Source organism: Mizuhopecten yessoensis, unplaced genomic scaffold, assembly GCF_002113885.1.
Source record: "Mizuhopecten yessoensis strain PY_sf001 unplaced genomic scaffold, ASM211388v2 scaffold10717, whole genome shotgun sequence".
NCBI lineage: Eukaryota > Metazoa > Mollusca > Bivalvia > Pectinida > Pectinidae > Mizuhopecten > Mizuhopecten yessoensis.
Window position 1 is genome coordinate 84,496 of NW_018408686.1, and position 14,387 is coordinate 98,882.

Here is a 14,387-nt window from a genome sequence, read left to right on the forward strand (position 1 = left end):
AATATTGAACTAGCTTTCATCGGACATTCATGTGATCTGGCGCCATCTGACAAGCGACGTTATACGGCAACTGTTATATGGAGGAGAGCCGAAAATTGTGGCTTGATAAAAAAAGTACAATCGAATGTTGACGAATTGCTCACAATCTATTGGACAAGCTCTAAGTTCTAACTTTAGATTGTATCTAAGGTTCTCAGTCAAACATTAACACAAGCTACCAATCATATTTTATTAAACGTGACGTGTCCATTTATTACTGCAGAGACGGCTACATGTTTGTGTTTCTCGAGGACGGTTATGTTTTGAAAACAATCTTGTATATTTGTATGTGATATTAAAAATTGTCACATGTTGTTTTATATCTGTCTTTCCTCAGATAGTTTGTCAGATTAAACAGACTTCTAACTAAGGCTTACTCTCCAAACCTTTCAAAATGGTCAAGCACTTCTTTCTACATCCTTACACAAACCTATGAGAGGAGACGCGATTTTCGGAGAAACTCCATGCAGGCTTCTGTTTTGTTTTGGTGTTTTTCATTCCGCTTATAAACCCATGTGGGGAATCAAGTGATTTCTATTGATTCAGTTCACGGGGAAAGCGTGGAGAAATATGCACCTCGGGGGACATTTTTAGGCAAATTGACAAATTCCTTTCTTTTAAATAATTATACACAGCCTAATTTGTGAACTCTCGAGAGGATGTTTTGCCGACTTTCATGATGGCTGTTATGATGCATAGATAATATGTCCAGGGGCCTGTTCGTTTATGCGGAACAACCGGTTTGTCTAATTTTTAAAGTAACATTTTCGGGTTTAACCCTGGCGGACCTGCAAATGTTTATGGAGGCCTTGCAAGGCTCGCCTGAAAGCAGCACCAGATTGCTAGGTCCGACCTTATTTAATAAATGAACAACTTTGGTCCAAACGGTCGAACCGGTTGGATCGCGATAAACGAAAGCGGCCCAGGGGTGTTAGCTTAGATCGTTCCATACCGTAATAGACTCTGTAAAACAAGTATACTGTAAACGTATATTTTTTAGTGGTAGTCTTATTCTAGCGCTTTTCGTGCTTTAAATATTGCACTAAACGATAAATGCGCCTATTGAAGTCCATGTATATTATGCTCCACTTCATAAATGCACTAATCTACCAAAATTCGATAATACGCTAAGATTTTAGTGCGCTAAAATACAATGTAAGTACTTTTAAAGTATATCGTTGTGTCGTCGGAAATATTTAGACTCTAATATGTAAGATAGAATAAATGAAGCGCTTATTTTTTTTATTTCGGTTCCACTGGTGTAACTATCAATCGTTAATTGTGTGGTACCCAAGACGCTTGAATTTAGATAATAAACATGCTCCCATTACGAAGAGCAGGTGCCTAGGAATGTTGTTACTGCTATCCGTCTGTACGTCCGTTTGCTTGTGTTTTACGGCATTTAACAACTATGGTCGTTTAAGGACGTGCCAGGTTTTGGTGGTGGAGGAAAGCTGGAGTAACCGAAGAATAATAACCGACCTCCGCTTACTTAGCGACTGTCCCACGTCGGCTTAACCCACGACCCAGTGTTGGAGGGCTAGTGGTAGCAGAATGTCAGATGCCGTATGCTCATACGAGCTTCACAAACCTAGTTTTGAGGTGGGTCCTGCCATCTTAACATTGATGTGATATGTTCTAATTGAACGTCAATATATTTACTAGCTAAACATAAAGTAAGTGTATGTTTGTTTATGTTTACTGATAAACAAACAGAAGTGTTTATTGTACAGATATAGATTACATATACACATAATGTATACATCATGCTGTAGATTTTTAAGCATTGAACTGCTTTCAGTTGGCATTCATAGGCAATATATTTACATTTCTACTGAACTTGGAATCAATATACCTACCTACTGATTACTCTGTTATTCCACGGAGCGAGGAAAGTAGTTCCATTCATAGATTGTTTTCAATTTGGGTTTTTTGTCAAAAGTATTCAATAGCATTCAAAAAATAATTTACATCTTAATTTGCTCATTCATCTTACCAGGACGTCGTCTCACAGCGAGTGATGACGTCATAAGTGTTGATCCCTTCCGTGGTGTTAGACTTGCACAAGACCGATATTTTAGAAATTATCCGAACAAATATCAACTTCGCTCTAAATGTAAATATAAGGATAGAATCCCATTTTGTTGAGGTTTATGGGATATAAACCTCAATGGGTCTTAAGACAAATTCAAAATGAACCGCTTCGCAGTTCATAAAATTTGTCTCAAGACCAATTGAGGTTGATACCCCATAAACCTCAACAAAGCAGAATTTAATCATTAAATGAATGCCTACTTGACAAAGGCAAATTCATGTTGGATTTACCTTTATCCAGTTGGAATTCATATTGCCTATGAATGATAATTGAAAGCAGTTTAATACTTATATTTACCATATTTGGAATTTGTTCATCTCATGTATCGTGTATGCTTGTTCAATGAATAGAACAGCCATCGCCCGGGGAGTATCCAACGAAACAATTATGACGTCAACAATCGGTCCATAGCATTCATAGCCATTCATATATGAATGCCAACTGAATTTGGTAGGGTTATATAGTGGCAATGCCATTCGATGGTAAATAGTCTGTAAACTACGTCAGAATACTTGAGTTTGATACGAAAAAAACTTATAAATACATGTGATTATGCAAAAACGATTTGTTTTCTATTTCATAACCGACCGTATTTTTAATTTGACCTTTAACTGCATCCTACCCGATTTAATTTACATGTTAAATAATAACAGATATATTAACTAATTAAAATAAAGCGTCTATCTCATGATCCATACGTTTTGAACATATACTAAAAGAAACGCATTTTTTTTATTTATTTTTTAATATCCCTTAAAAATAACTGAAATGTTTTTTTACAAAATGATACGATTATAAAAGGAAATACAATAAAAGATACATTCTCCTGACCATAATGATACATATATATAAAACAAAACGATAAAAATTGCCATTTATTATTTGAATTTATACGAGGACGTTGCACAACTTAGATATATGTGATGTGGTTAAACTATTTGCTTTATATTTTTCAACCGACCTTATGTTTATTTTACTTCAAGTCTGCATACTTTCTCGATTTTATATGTAAAAACCACATATCTACTGGTCCTACAACTTGTGAATATATACTCATAAATGCGTATATGTTTTGTCTGATTTGATTTAAATTTCCCTTAGGGATCCCTGGAAAAAAACCGATACGCTTAAAATACGGACATTCTCCTGACCACATGGGCCTGTTGATACATATATATGCTGTATATATATGTAAATTTATATATTGTATGTACCCGTAGGTTACAGGATTAACGGATTAAGACAGCCTAATCTAGCGTTCACCAGGGAAAACAAACGATTAAATAACGGATCAAGGTACCACAATACACGTTCTACATATCAAGGCTGTGTCCAGATTCAGGCACTCGAGGTGACATTTGTACCTAGTACATTAATGGAAATAAATTTTAAAATAAACAAATAGCTCTTCATAACGATTTTTATTTTCAATTTAGACTCCTATCTTTCTGTCAGTCCGTTACATTAGATAAGCATATTACATGTGCATGTGTATTAATACACATTAAACATTGCTGACATTTTACATGTTGAGCAATGTTTTAAACAGTGTGTATTTATTCAAATTTTAAATATCATGCATTCAGTTAAATGTACTTAATACTGACTAAAGTACAATTCATGATGGTGAATCATACACTCACTTCACATGACTCGGGTTCATGTCACACTTTATAGCCCTTCAGCCAGAATGCAGTCGACCAAACATCATAAGCATAATTATGTCTATTCGTTAAATGCAGATTTTGTTTTTAAATTTTCTTTTTTAACTCAAGCCACAGTTATGTCTGTTCTCACACTGTCTAGCAATCTATACCAGCAAATCACTGGCCAAATGTCATGACTCTGGGACTTTCGGTTCTTAAAAAGAAATTATGTTTCAACAAAGCCAAAATGGCCCCTCCTTTGATTTCAATTTTCTTTTGGTGAGGTGTAGACCTAAACCTTATCAAAACAAAAACACACATTAAAATTCAAATGAGTACTTGGTTCGTTTTTCGTAGAAGCACAAAACTGAAATTCTCCCCAAAAGACGAATGTTGTCAAACTAACAATGCATTGAAGGATAATTTATGACGTAACCGGAACTAGATATCATATGTTACAGTATACAATGATATTTTCCAGAAAAACAATGTGTTCATTTTAGAGTAAAAGTATCGTATTACTTTTGTATACCAAAACTATTTTGAATATAGATGGACAAGATCATGAACTACCAGTGACAACAGTATCAATCCAAAATATGTGGTGGAATATATTCAAAGAAGGGGTCAAATGACCATATGGTCTGTACATCAGAAACCATGACTACGTATAGTCTAATCATTATGACTTCAAACTGATAGAAAAGAAGAAAATATTTGTTCAAGTTTGGATGGAATGAATATCTAATCAACAGAGAAGATGTTTTGAAAAGATTCGCTTGTTTATTCCTTTTCAAGATGGCCACCAAAATATTCATTTTACTGCACAATCAGTTCTTTCTTGCGGTATTAATGGAATTCAGAGATTGTGTGTTTGTTTGTTACTTATATATATATTAAAAATAGACGCCCTTTTAACAGCTGATGACATTTACAGATAATGTGGGTTTTTCTTGTAATTGTTTATTTTTCGACGATTTTTTCATAATACATATAATCATGAAAAGAAACACACACTCACACACACACACTCACACACACTCACACACACACTCACTCACACACACACACACACTCACTCACACACACTCACACACGCACACACACACACACACACACCCCCACACCCCCACACACACACACACACACACATATACACACACACACACACACACACCCACCCTCACACACACACTCACACTCACACACTCACACACACACACACACACACACACATACACACNCACACACACACACACATACATACACACATACACACATAGACACACACACACACACTCACACCCTCACACCCTCACACACACACACACACACACTCACACCCTCACACCCTCACACACACACACACACACACTCACACACACACACACACTCCAACTTACAGAACATACATGCTAGCACAAGACAACTTAATAATCTACACATGCACATGTTTACATTATACAACCATCATATTCTGCATATTTATTTATTAAAACATTTCCTCATTCACCTTCCCCTAGATGACATGCGCTTTATATCTAAGAAGTATAGTTCAAACTTCCAAGCTACCATAGTATATGTATCACTGTTCACCAACACACGCACATATCACAATGTGTACAGGATCATTTGGTCACCATCGTGCACTTATATAATTATCTACATTGTCGACACTAATACATGTTTCTGCACTGTATACAGCTGTCAGAATTTGTAACCATGTCATTCACTGTAAATATTCCTGCCTCAAACCAATTTCGATGAAAAAAAAAGTATTACCCACTTGAATATCCTTGTTATACCATAGGGGAGTTTTTAACATTGATTTACTTCTACTGTAGGTTTGTCTCATAAAATTGGAATTATTCAGTCTAACCCATCCTTTAAAAACATCCTTCCAAAATGGGTTACGACAGGTATTTACACATGTCATAATGTATTTTTTTCCACAATTATTCATTTTTTTAGGATCCAAAATTAAATTCAAAAGCTGATTCCATTTTCCAGATGGCTGGACCAGTCTTCTTATCCAACCTAGCTTAAGAGAATCTATAAAAGCATGTACATCAATCGTCTTCAATCCCCCATTTATATAGTTTTGAATCGCAACTTCTTTTTTAATCCTATGACTTTTGCCATTCCATAGAAAATAAATTGAATAACAAAGAATTCAACTTAGCAATATATTTTTCTGATGGGTTTGGCAAAGTGATAGACAGGTAATTAAGTTGGGAAATCAACAAAGACTTTATGATACTAATTCTAACTAATGGAGGTAAACTCCGTCTATTCCCATTATTAATAAGATCTTTAAGTTTAACAATCTTTTTGTCAAAATTCATTCTTGGAATCTCACTTAAATCTACGGAAAAATCTATACCCAAAAAGTTGAACTTATCCTTCCCCCATTGTAGATGCAAGTCTGGAAGGAAAGTTTGGTCACTATATTTTCTACTCTTTCGCTGTATCTTTCGCTGTAAAATACATCGTTGTAAGCTTTTTAGCTTTTGGAGATGTCTTGATTGAATTTCCTTTACTTATATATAGTGTCCAACCGGTTGCGCTTAAAATGATAAAAGTCCATTATTTACACATTGATGAGTTGTGGCAGTATATACAGTAGTCTAGCTGTTCACACATTTACTTGACAAGAACAGTTCTCTCTCTATATGAAACCTACGTTTATTTACACACGTACCGTTGAAAGTTCGCACTTATTTTGTTCACCTAATTTGAAACACATGTGATGTACATGGTACTGATTGTAAAAAGAGGCCCGGAATTTAGCCTGTTGGTAATGTTATGGTTGTTCAGTAATGTTTTGAAGCTATTTAGGTTAATTAGCAATCACTTCCGTTTGACTGTTCCATGTTGTTATTGTTCTATTGCTGAAGACATTTTTGTTTACTTCAAGGCTGCCTATCCTTAATCCAGAGATATTTGCAAAATTATTCAATTCATAGATAGATTCCTTAAGAGACCTCTCTGTACCATCTAGTATCAACCCAGAATCATCTGCATATTGTATATTTAACATATCTATATATTCCAATTGGATGCCTTTAATATGGTAATTATTTCTTATTTTTAATGCTAGGACCTCAACACAAAGTATAAAAATATATGGGGCGATAGGATCGCCTTGGCAGCATCCGCGTTGAATGTTGATAGGTGCAGAAATGTTGCCACCTTGATTAACATAAGAAAATACATTAGTGTGTAAAGTGTTAACCCTTTGTCTTATGTCCACCCCAAAATTAAGATATTCTAGTACATTATCAATAAAACTCCATGAAACCGAATCAAGTGCTTTTTCAAAATCTATCAAAAGAACCATACCTGGAAGTGTTTCTTTCTTCTGCATAGTGCATCACATCATATAATGTTCGAATATTTTCCCCAATAAAGCGCCCTGATAAGAATCCTGTCTGGTCATTATTTATAAGTTTCCTCATACAATTTTTATCCTACGAGAAATTACTCCAGATGCTATTTTATAAGTGATATTTAAAAATGAAATTGGTCTCCAATTTTTAAAAAAAAAATCCATTCGGGATACATGTTATTGTACCTTGTCGTTGTGTGACTGACAGCTGGCCATCTGTAAAACCATTATTTATTGAACGAACAACAAAATTACCTAAATATTTCCAAAAAGTCTTAAAAAATTCCTAAGTAAAACCGTCTGAACCAGGACTTTTATTATTTTTCATGTCTTTCAATGTTTTCCCTGCTGCCCCCAATGTTATTCTACCCTCTAAACTGTTAGACTCAATATCATTTAACTTTGAAATATTACAGTCACGAAGATGAACATCTAAATCAGTATATATTTTTTTTTTTATTATTATTATTAACAGGGGCACAGTTTATTCTCATAGGAACGCTTGATGTCGGCTGAACAATCATGCCGTTTAACCAAACAAAGAAATTGTCAGCTAGGAACTCGATCATTCTCACAATTTCATACTCATTGCATTTTATTTCAATACGACTATAAGCCTGATTTAATGGTACTAGGAATGGAAGTAAGACATTTTGACAATGGTTTGGTTAAACAACAATTATTGGGCCGCGCTGGTCAAGTGGTAAAGTGTCTGACATTCTTTTTTTTTTTTTTAATTTATATTTTTATTCAGTTTTTCAAAGCACATACACATGACAATATTTGGGAGACTATAACATACTTCACTGTACTCTCATCCTAAACCTTCCATACACATTTCATGATAACCATACTCATTTCATGTTAACCATACACATTTCATGTTAACCATACACATTTCATATACCCACTTTTCTAAGTATTGGGTCTGCAGAAAATATTAATCTGAGTTACTGATCGTGTGTACTATCATGATCATAACAGAGCATGCTAATTTATGATATATTTATTTCAAACATTTCATATATACTCATACACAACATAGATCTGTATAGAACATGCATATCAAATATTTCATACACCTGTAAAGAACAGTTATATAAAAAAAAGTCATACACATCATACATCCGTATAGAAACACTTATATTAAACATTTCATTCACACCATGCATTTGTGCAGAAACATTCATACAACAGTATGGAACATTTATCTTAAATATTTCATACATGCCATACATCTGTATAGAAACATTCATATCAAACATTTCATACACTCCATACATTTGTATAGAAACATTCTTATTAAACATTTCATATACACCATACATCTGTATAGAAACATTCATAATTTAACATTTCATATACACCATACATCAGTAAAGAAACATTCATAATTTAACATTTCATATACACCAGTTCTGTACAAAATATTCATCTCTATACATGATGTACATTTAAAAAAAATGTATATGAATAGTTCTCACACTATCATTCAATATATTATACACAAGCAACTACCTTAGTATGATAGTATATATGTATTAGCGCATATGTTATCAATCTATCCAAGATGTCATTTCAAAACATTGGAATAAACACTAATCCTATTAGTCATGTGTTGTGGTTTTATTGAAAGAAAGAAATAGAGACAGACAGATAATTACTGGAAAAACAAAGACAGACAAAAACAAAAGTAGACATGTGCACAGAGGCAAAGACAAACAAGACACAGGCAAGAACTGCCAGATAGACAGACATACAAAGACAGACACACAAGACATATACGCACAAAGACAATCAACACAGAGACAAGGACGACAGATTTGAGAGAGACAGGCCTTCCAAAAATAAAGAAGTTGAAATTAAATCATCGACAATTGTTTTATTGGCAACATTTGCTCAAAGATAGTAATATCTATTCAAAACAAGTATAAAAGTTTTATATTAACCAACTGTCAGAGTTCAAGAGTCCATTAATAGATATGAATGGGTCTAGATATAGAAATCATTTCAATTTAAGTTTAAAGAAGTAAAACTTTTTTCCATTTTCCCCACTCTCTGTAAAAACTTTCAAGAGAAGCATCACCTTTAGCGGTTGCTATGTATTTTTTGACATTGTGGTGGTCTTTCAATAAATTGATAAGAGAATTTATGTTAAGTGTGGTTTCAAGACATCTGGTTTTGTAAATGTAATGTTTAATGATGATGTTAATTTCATTATCAATTTTACTGAACTCATTTCTAATTGACCAGAACCCAAAAATAAATGATTCTTTATTAATAGTAAAAGGAATCAAAAGTGCGTCTAAGAGTATTTCCAAGCTCTGCAGTAAATTTTGAACTTTTTGACATTCCCAAAATATATGAGTTATGGTTTCTGACTCTGATTTACAAAAAGTACAAAGTGGACTTACAACTATGTTTGCCTTAAATAGTAGTGAATTTGTTGTTAAAATATTATGTAAAATTCTAAACTGAAACCACTGAAGTTTTGAATCGTTTGTTATTTTGAAAGGTAGGGAAAAAATATTTGCCCAATTAGAATTATCAAAGTCAAATTGATCTGCCCATTTTTTCCTACCTGTTGGAATTTCATCATTCTTTGATAATATTTTATATAAATATTTTGTTCCTGGAGTCTTATCAAAAAATGGTTCTATGTTTAAAGGAATGAAAGGAAGTAAAAGTTTTATATATCTAAATCAGTATTATCAACATCCCTATGTCTATATAAGTCTGCATAGAATGATTATGATATGTATTCGAATGACAGACATGAAAAAAGAAGGAAGAGAAAAATTATGCGAGGTTTTGATTTTGTTTCAAACTGGTAATTCTAGATTCACATGAAAACAACTTATTTCAAGCTTTATCGGAACTTCTTAGCCCTTGGGTGCAGCTGTTCAGGATTTGGAAGATTGCTATGATAGCCAAGATAATAAAGTATACTTGATGTATGAGCACACATTCTCATAGTTCTTTTACCAACTGGGCATTGGCAGTAGTAATATTCTATTGGATTACTATCATTTGGCGTCATGCTGTACTGAATTCAATCATTATATATAGTCTGACTCTTATGTCTGGAACGAATCTGACAACGGATATGGCCTTGAGAGTGCTGATACACGAATTCTGGCTGTGCTCTCTTTGAGAGAGCTGGTTCTTTTTTCACCCTCTGAGCAAAACAGTTTGTTTTTGTAAGTCGAAACTTCATCTGTTGTGCGAGTTCTCCGTCTTTTCTGTCAGTTTCTGGTGATCTTTGGTAAATTGATCCCCGTATCCCATTGAGACATGCAGTCATAATCTTTAGCACTTCCTCAATTATATCAATAAATCAATTTGATATTAGTTGAGTTCTAAAAAATGTGCAGCTTAGGCGGCCATGATAAGACTCTACAATCCATCGGGATTTAGTAATTGTCCTGTCAATGTTAGCCTGCAGATCAGAGTGTTGGCTCTGATCAGGCGTGAGATACGAGATTTTTTGAAGATTTACTCTTCATTTTGAGATGAATATTAAGGTATGAAATATCCCCTAAAAGCAACGTAAAAAGAAAACTCTGATGATAAAATGTATAAAAAATGATAACAAAATATATCAGAACAAAAAGTTCAATCACGCCAAGTGATGAAGCAAATCTGAATTTGGAATTGTTTGTGACCTAACATGCAACGAATTCCATTACCAACTAAATGGAAGGACATCTTCATGGCCCCCTAACATGGCATAAGCTCACGTGGCTCCTCATAACAGGTAAGCTCACGTGGCTCCTCATAACAGGTAAGCTCACGTGGCTCCTCATAACAGGTAAACTCACGTGGCTCCTCGTAACAGGTAAGCTCACGTGGCTCCTCATAACAGGTAAGCTCACTTGGCTCCTCATAACAGGTAAGCTAAACAATGGGATCTGTAAAAAAATAAACTTTATAAACTTTATTTATTTTAAAACAGTTATGAAACAATTATGATACAAGTTATTCAACTTATATTAATAACTCTTGTTGGCCCGGATGTTTGCGCGCGGAGGAAACCGAGGTACCTTGAGAAAACCCACATAGTCTGGTAGGTGATCATGCCCCCATATCTTTTCACACCAGTTATATTAATTATCCAATATACTAAATTCGGCTACGGGCCAAATATCACCGCCCTTGGCCTTTCGCTTATTTACAAGAAAATTAACATTTGACCCCAGTGATTTTAGAAGTGGGACAAGTTAATTCATTTGCAAAAAATATGTTGTCATTAATTCCAACATTCTTTTGGCCATAAATATGATCAACCTTGGACTTCAGATTATTGAGAAGTTGTTCGAAGATTTGTTTTTAACATTTTACCCTTGTATATTGAAACAAACATTGTATCCCTATATCCAAGCATTCTATTGGACAGATATGATCACCTTGGGACTTGAGATTATTGAGAAGTTGTTAAAATATTAACTCATTTGATCCATATGACCTTTAAAGAGACTTTTAAAAAAAAAAAAATGGTAGCCCTTCCCCCCAGCATGCTATTAGCCAAATATCTACCCCATTTGCCTGTAATTTAAGAATGTCTTTTTCTATAGATCAACACATTCGACTTTTATGACCTTGAAAGTGGGTCAAGGTCATTCATGTGAACAAACTTACCAACCCGGCATCCCAGCATGATACTGGCCAAACATCTTCGCCCCGGGCCTTTGGTTATTTATTAAGCTCCCTTGCAAACAAATGAGTTTAAAATTATAATCAAGGGTCTAGTCTTTTGAGTGGGCAGACTTCAGAGGCATCCTGGTGGTATACCTAGTCTCTTTCCACGTAACCTTTTTAGGCCAATCTCTCAGGGCGAGAGTCAGCCTTTTAATTGGTATAATTTTGAATCCCCACCACGTGGGACAGTTTCCAAAATAAATATGGCTGATATTATCCTCATCATTCCTGGGGAGTCACTTACATTACTTGCCTCTATGTCCATATCATAAAATACAGCAATTTTAATTCACAAATCACTCCCTTGTTAGATTTGTAGCTAGCTAGGTGATTAAATTTCAGTTCAAGATGTTTCCAATGATTGTCCAAACTGATTTCAAAGTCTTTATTTGTTGTAGCCTGTATGACCGCCTCCGGAAGACTGTTCCATATATCAACAGGTCAAAGTTGAAAACTTGATGTACTGCAGTAAGGCCAAATTTAAAGACGTATATACTGGCTGTATATGTCTCTGGTCCGTAAGAATGCTTCCAACCAAATATGGTTTATATGCATCAAGTTCAAGAGATAAAGTTGCATAAACAGTGAATAAAAAACGATTTCTAGGAAAACGGGTCACAAATTTTATTATATATTCATTGCCAAAGTTGAAATAATTTTCAAACATTTTATTTATTAAACTTAAAAATACTACAGGTACAATTTTCTATCTGTTCTTTATTTTGAATAAAAAATACCTTATTAAATTTACAATTAAATGTAAACATTATTTCAAACAAAAATTGTAAGTACAACATAACTTACAACCACCGACTGGGACATGGCACAACACAATCAGGCATTAATCCCATCAACCTCTATTTCACTTAGGACAGTAAGGCTGCTTTACCGTATCCCTGTTCAAACATTTCAGGTGCCAATAGTACAAGAAGCATACCATGAGAAACAAATACACATGAAAGGCCGACCTAATAGGCAATGTTCAAATTCCACAAATTTGCGAAAAATATATATCAATTGAACAATTGAAAAAAACATATGTGGCTCTTTCACCAATGTACTTAATTTGATAACATGTCCTAAAAAATAACTGGTTAATAATCTTTGTTTTATCACTTGTACTAGCCTCGACTGTCAATACATCCATATTATATTGTGTGTGTATTTACAGACAAGCCCAGTACCGGTGGTTTTATGTTAAAATACCTCAAACTAGCAACAGTAAGCTTTCCAGCTCCACTTTGGCAGACCCCTTCACATACAGCTGCCAAATTTCCAAGACTTTCAAGATCAGCAAGTTGAAATGGGTAAACCGGAATACACCAAGGCAGCCTTGGTCCACATATAAACTAGACATACATCACTCAACACAGCATGCAAGTAGTTATACTTATCTATTGCAGTCAAGTATTCAAAAATACCTAAAAACACATCTAACAAATCAATAAGAATGTATTTAAGTTATTTTCAGATGTCACAATTTTTCCAAACTTTTCTGTTCGGCTTTAACAGAATAAAGTCTGGGAAATTATTTTGATAGCATCATTAAGCCTAATAGTTTGATAAATTCAGCTATACATTTCATCCTATCTTATTTTTTTTAAAGTTTTTATCAATTTTATGACAACATTAACAATGACAAACTCTCGTTAACAACACATCTTAAAAACAAATTCTGAAATTGTCCCATTAAAAAATCTTACAGTTCACTAAATTCGTCAACATGCAGGTATACTTTACTCATTCACCCCTGAAGACACATTTGAACTCTTCCAATTAAAACATTGGAATAGTTGATTATGAAATTTCAGGGGTGAATGATTTAATTTGAGTTGTGTTTTCTCTTTACGAACCTATCAAACCCTACTATAATTACACTTGTATAAGTGAGGTGATGTTATTCTTTTGATTGAAAACCTTGTATGAAGGGTTGCATCATGCAAAAAGAAAGCTGGGGTCCACTTTAATTTTACATTACCATACTATATAATGTTAGCCGGGCTTAATTTGTTATGTATCGGTTTAAATTTACAATAGGGTGTGCCAGTTTCCGGAACACAACATGCTCAAGAGACCGGCGATCTGTGTTGTTTCGAATTCTAAACAAGAAGATAATGTTTATCAATTTACTGCCAAGTCTAACAAGTTTGATTACTGATTTACAATTCAAGTATGACAACAAAACGACTATATAATGATTGAATGATTGAGGATCATTTTTGTGTGTTGTGAGTAAAATCACTGACTAGGATACTATGTAGGTCTAGCCAGCTACACACCCAACATAGTTCTGCTCTAACTCTACATCAGTCATCAGAATTATCTTCACCGTAATTTGAGAGAAGAATCCATGATGAATCTTTAATATAATCACAAATAGGTCAGGCTGGCTACCAGCCTTGAAGCTTTTGTCAACAGCTTTCTAACTACATTTTTTCTACTAGGTTATCTCCCCCTAGTTTGAAACTTAAGATCAGACATTCAAATGATAAGAATTACAAGTCTGTTTTTTTCTGAATAA